The sequence below is a fragment of the Podarcis muralis genome, chromosome 6, assembly GCF_964188315.1.
Source record: "Podarcis muralis chromosome 6, rPodMur119.hap1.1, whole genome shotgun sequence".
In the NCBI taxonomy this organism is placed as follows: Eukaryota; Metazoa; Chordata; class Lepidosauria; order Squamata; family Lacertidae; genus Podarcis; species Podarcis muralis.
The window spans coordinates 60,230,322-60,236,321 of NC_135660.1; the positions used below are offsets into that span (position 1 = coordinate 60,230,322).

Consider the following 6,000-nt stretch of genomic DNA (forward strand, 5'->3'; position numbering starts at 1 on the left):
ATCATAGTCATGTGCCCTACTTTACAGATGACAGTCCTCTGTTTGAAGATGCCTGTTTGAGGACTGTCCCGTCCATATCTGGTTAAAAAGCAGGAGAGCAGAAAGTGGGAGAGCAGAATCCTTGAAGTTGTTCATCAACAGTTAGCAGTACAGTGGTGCCCCGCAAGATGAATGCCTCGCAAGACAAAAAACTCGCTAGACGAAAGGGTTTTCCGTTTTTTGAGTCGTACCGCAAGACAAATTTCCCTATGGGCTTGCTTCGCAAGACGAAACGTCTTGCGAGTTCTTGCGAGTTTGTTTCCTTTTTCTTAAAGCCGCTAAGCCGTTAATAGCCACTAAGCCGCTAATAGCCGTGCTTCGCAAGACGAAAAAACCGCAAGACGAAGAGACTCGCGTAACGGATTAATTTCGTCTTGCGAGGCCCCACTGTACCTGGGTAGCAGATTGGGCAGACCTGGACACAGTATCCCACCCTATGTTGAGATGCATTACATTTCTACTTTTCAGTCATGATTCCTAAATTTGTGTCTGTACCTATAAATTACCATTTGCAATTTTTATGCAAAGTGGTCTCCTCTTTTTTGGTGAGGCATAACTGGTTGTCTTAATAATAGCTGCCTGTCAGAGACTGCCTCCAGGTCCCAGCTCACAGAGGACCAACGCTAGCCAGCGGTAATATACAAAAGTCTTTATTAAAGTACATTATCCATTTTCAAACCCTAGCGTGCGTCTCTACGTCTGGACACTAGACCGGCGAAGCTCCGTCTGAGTCTCCGCCCCCTATACACCAGCTTAAGACTCTAGCCTTACTCCACCTTTTCCGTCTCTCCTTCCGCCTCTGGGTCCTACCACCCCCCGGGGTCCCTTCCTTCCTGGACGCTTCGGAGGCGGACCCCTCGGACTCTTCCCCCTCCCTTCGGCGGGCTTTAGGACCTGGCTCCCTATCCGGGCTGCTCATTGCGCCACCCTCTTGTACATTTGAACTTGGCGCACGCGCGCTGCCTCCGACCTTCCTTTTGACCGTTTCCTCGCTCTCTGATGCAGGCGTGGCTAACCCTGACTCATGTCCTTCCTCTGACGGAAGGCTGCCTGATGCCGATGCCTGGGACCCCTCCCCCCTATTGCTCTCCGGTGGGGAAGCTGGTCCCGATTTCCAGCTGCTGCTCTCTGAGTCCCCTCTGGCCCCTTCTTCCTGAGGTGTTCCCTCTGGCAACCCCCCAGCTCTGACCACGGGAGCCCCTTTCTGTGAATCCTCCGATTCGCTGGAGAGACTTAGAGACCTCGGGCGGCTCTCATCGCTCACTTCCCCCTCGGATTCCTCCCCCTCGGTCTCTAATTCCTCCCTTTCCTGTCCCTCTGCTCCTGAGCCCCTGACACTGCCAAATAGTGATTTTTTTCAGTTTCACAGCATCCCTTCTTCATAGATTAAAAGCTAATTGGTAACCACAAAACAGTAGAACAGAGAAATACTACAGAGGATGCGATGTTTAAAATGAAGTTTTCCAGGGTTCTTTGTTACACAGTTATTGACTGCAGCGATTGCATTGTCTGTGTCTCATTTTCTGAGCTACATCTCTTGAAGATGAACCTGTAAGGCCTGTTTGTCTTAATGACAGCATGTTTGCACAACACCTGTGCCAACTGCAGAAGTATCATTACTGCATTGAAGTGCAATGGAGTCTATTGTGCTTCATGTTAGCTTCACAATAAGTGCCATTAATGGTATGGTGAGTGTGCACACAAATATCTGCCTGGAATACCTCAACAGTATTCCAATTGCACGCCTATAGGTTAACAGTAGAAGAGGAGAATCATAAACAAGGGAGGAAAATCACCTATAATGCATACATATGCCAGCCAGCAGGTGGCAGCATTATACTTTTCATATAACTGTGTTGCTAATATGGCTCTCTCAACATTCAGAAAAATGTAAGAGACTTTCTCCCGTTGATGCTGATAAGAGAATGAGTTGATGGTGCATAAAATGCCTGCTTATATTGACTGTTCATCTCTCGGCTATCTTCCTTTATTCATTCATTAAAACAAAAACAAAATGGATTCTTCAGATCATATCAGATTTTCACTGCCAGGCATAAGACTAACCTATTTTCGTGACCATTTGCAAGAAAACAGCTGCACACTCTTTTCATTGATGCCACTTTGCCTCGGATTTTAATGCTCCTGTCAAAAGGTATGCAATAAACATTGAAATGATGCTCTGTTGCTTTTCTGCCGTCGCAAGGTATTCGTGTACATGAGGAATTTCTGTGATAAACACATTCATGGTGGAAAGTTGCATTTATCACAGTCATATTGGTGTCTGACCTCTGTCAAGCTGGGAGGTCAGTTCACCTCTTCATTCAAAATGGAACTATTGCCTCTGGAGCAAAGAGGCATGAGAACATAAGGAAAACTCTGTTGGATCATGTAGCTCAGTACCCTATTCTCACAGTGGGACACCAGATCCCCATGGGAATCCTGCAAGGAGGATTTGAGCTCAATAGCCCTCTCCCACTCATGCTTCCCTGCATCGTACCTCTGATCCTGGAAGTAAGGTAAAAGTAAAAGGTAAAGGACCCCTGGACGGTTAAGTCCAGTCAAAGGTGACTATGGGGTTGCGGCGCTCATCTCGCTTCAGGCCGAGGGAGCCGGCGTTTGTCCGCAGACAGCTTTTTGGGTCATGTGGCCAGCATGACTAAACCGCTTCTGGCACAGCGGAACACCGTGATGGAAAGCAGAGCGCACGGAAACACTGTTTACCTTCCTGCCACAGCGGTACCTATTTATCTACTTGCATTGGTGTGCTTTGGCAGGAGCTGGGACAGAGCAGCGGGACCGCACGCCGACATGCGGCTTTGAACCACCAACCTTCTGATCGGCAAGCCCAAGAGGTTCGGTGGTTTAGACCACAGCACCACCAGCCAGCATGACTAGTAGTCACTGGAAAAGAGCTCCTTTGGACTGATGGAAACAAATAGGAAATGGGAGAGTGTGGTGATAGATAGCATCCAGTGAAAGGTCATCTGAGCTTCAGTGCATCCACCGTTATTTATCCTACCACGTAACTAAGGCATAGGAATTTAAATGAATGTCTGCAGCAGAAAAAACCAAAACCAAAACAATATCCTGAGGATATTTAATTGTAATCAAGGCTCATTGTATTCAGTGTAGATGTGCTTAGGGCTACAGCCTCAGGCAATTTTTTTTATTAAGTTTCTCTCTTCCTTCCCCTGCCCCACCCCTGATTACCCTTTTCAGTATCCCGAATCACCATGTCATTTGATCACACATTTGATCTCAAAATAAGCTTTAAGGATTTGCGGCAGCTCAGGCTTTGGTACATAAAAATCCCAATGCAGAATACTATGGCATTCTCCAAGGAGCCAAAGCAAATAATCAAATGCTACATTAACATATAGTAGCAAAATGAGGATACAGCTCTCCCTATGTAAATCCTTTGGCCCGTTATCTCACCGAGAGGGCTACGCAGTAAATCTATCATGAATATTATTTTTAAAAGAGAAATATACATTGTTAGCGAGGCTGAGTCATCTGAAAACACTATTGACATATATTAGAAGCACAGACAAATGCTGTGTGTCAAAGATCCCACAAACTAAACCCAGCAAACTCAGACTTCCTGGCTCTTATCCTAAACAGATACAGCACAGCACAGAGGGACTAAAAGCACAGTCCAGCAAGGGATTCTCATGAGCAAACACAACGGAAACAAATGAGAGTTGCATGAGAGGCACTATCGCTTTTTTACATCACTTCTGAGAAATGCCAAGGAGGATTCCATCCACATCATAAAGGATGCTGCAAGACTGGCAAAATAGGGTTAATACAGGGAAACAGCTGAAGCTCAGTGGCAGAGTAGAAAGTCCCCCGTTCAATCTCCAGGGAAAGCTGGGAGATTTCTGATCTCTGTCTGAAATCCTGAAGAGCTGCTACCGGTCATCATAGACTGAGGATTGGGAACCTGTGGCCTTCTAGACTACAGCTCCCATTACCCTGATGATTGGCCATACTGACTGGGGCTGATAGGAGTTTGAGTCCAACAGCATTTGGGAGGTGTCACTCCTGGTGCGGACAATACTGAGCTAGGTAGTGGTCTGACTCAGTATAAGAAAATAAGAAGTGCCTGCTGGATCAGGCCTATGGCTCATTTAGTCCAGCATCTTGTTCTCACAACAGACGAGATGGCTCTGGGAAGGACCTGAGTGCAATAGCACTCTCCCCTTCTGCGCTGTGCAGCAATGGATTCAGACAAGCTGGACTCCACGGCCTGCTTCAGCTACATTTCTCAGGGACATTGATGCCCACATGGACCACAAGAATGGACATCTTCCCCAGGACCTTGGTATTTAACTGAGATGACTCGTGGCATCTGCAGTGTTCGTATAGACCCAGTGCCCCTGAAGACCTCGCTTAGGCAGCTCTTTCAGATTCTCTAGGCCATCCACTTTAGTCTTGATGGGAGTTATTCTGCGGGTGCCGAGAGCCCAAGCACACAGCCAGAAGCAGGGCCGGTCCACTGATGAGGCAAGGTGAAGGAATCGCCTCAGGTGGCAGAATGCACAGGGGCAGCAGATCCCAATGTAGATCTTTATTTGCCACCCCCCCCCCTTGTTTCTGACGCAGGTCTTCACTCACCCCTTCTTCCATGGTGGGGAAGCACCATTTTTTGGTTCGCCTCAGGTGCCACAATGTCTTGGGCCAGCCCTGCCCAGTAGGAACATGATCATAGAAATTATGCCCTGTGAAAAACACTGGATTGCCCCTCACCCAGGTGCTGTCTATTCTTCCTTTTGCAAATTATTTCTCTCCCATTTGCATTGTGAGCAAAAGAGGTTTATACTCCTCAAGCTTCTTCTTGCCACAGTTCGACTGCAAGAGTTTACGAGGCTCTGCTGCTGTGGCTGTGACACTCCATCACCAGAGTGCTGTTGTACCTTCAAGATCCTACTTTGGCAGCTTCTTCCTTCCTTGCCTGTTGAGATCACTGTTATTCCATTTCCTGATCACAGTTCAAAATCAGGAGGCAGCAGCCAAAACAACAGTGGAAGGACGGAGTGGGGAAGCAAGCTATAAACATATAAAGGGCCATGGGAAATGCCAAAAACAGCGACTATTGCTTTATTTGAACTAGTTTTCAACATAGCAGCAGCTACTTAGCCTTTCTCCGGAAGTATTGGGTATTCCCCAAGAGTGATGGACTTCCTGGCATTGAAAGAAGAAACGGCACCACATGCAGCACACTCAAAGCTCGTGGCTTCCCCCAAAGAATCCTGGGAACTTAAGTTTATTAAGGGGGCTGAGAACTGTAGTTCTGCTAGGTGTGAACTACAGATCCTGGGATTCTTTGGAAGAAACCATGCATTTTAAATGTGGACGTGTGTGGATGTGACCACAGTCCTGGAATTGGCAAAGGAATGCTGGTTTTGTTTCATGATCTTTGTTAAGAAGCATTCCAAGATTGCATTTGCAAAATCTTAAAGCAGCTTCCTTTACGGGGAGAGCATTGGGCGTCTGCGAGTGCTAAACACATACACATGCACACACACACACACACACACCCGTGACATTTGTTTTGATTAACACTAAAGGAGAAATTATAAGCTCCTGTTAACAGCTACCAAAATAGAAACCCACAAGCAATTTTAAAAAAAAAAAAGAATTGTAGCTGTTTCTGACTTACTTACATTGTGATGGCTCTTCCCTTCCCCAGGGGCCTTCTGCTGATCCCCCTCTCCTCCCCAACTCCTGTTTGTTTATTTATAGCTGTCTCCAGAAGGAAAGACATAAGAATTTGTACTATCTTTAGAACATAATTCTGTCACACATTTCAGGAAGCAGCCACGCTTCATATTCATTGGCTCCTTTTCAAACCCCACCTTAGAGAGGTTATTAATCCTTTCATTCTCAGAGAGCAAACGGACTTGTTGGTTCACGTGAGAGATATGTGGAGAGACGAAAGGCCTTGAAAGGTAGAAATGC

General features: G+C 46.6%; 1 long non-coding RNA gene across 2 annotated transcripts in view; it reads right to left on the bottom strand.

Moving 5' to 3' along the window:
* Positions 1-5,787, bottom strand: part of LOC114597368 (uncharacterized) — a 37,626-nt gene extending 31,839 nt beyond the window's left edge. The window contains exon 1 of one of the 2 annotated variants that reach the window (XR_013393226.1): positions 5,702-5,787. This is a non-coding gene — a long non-coding RNA (uncharacterized LOC114597368). The remainder of the gene's footprint in view (positions 1-5,701) is intronic. The other variant, XR_013393225.1, reaches the window with a different exon arrangement.
* Positions 5,788-6,000: the final 213 nt, after the last annotated feature.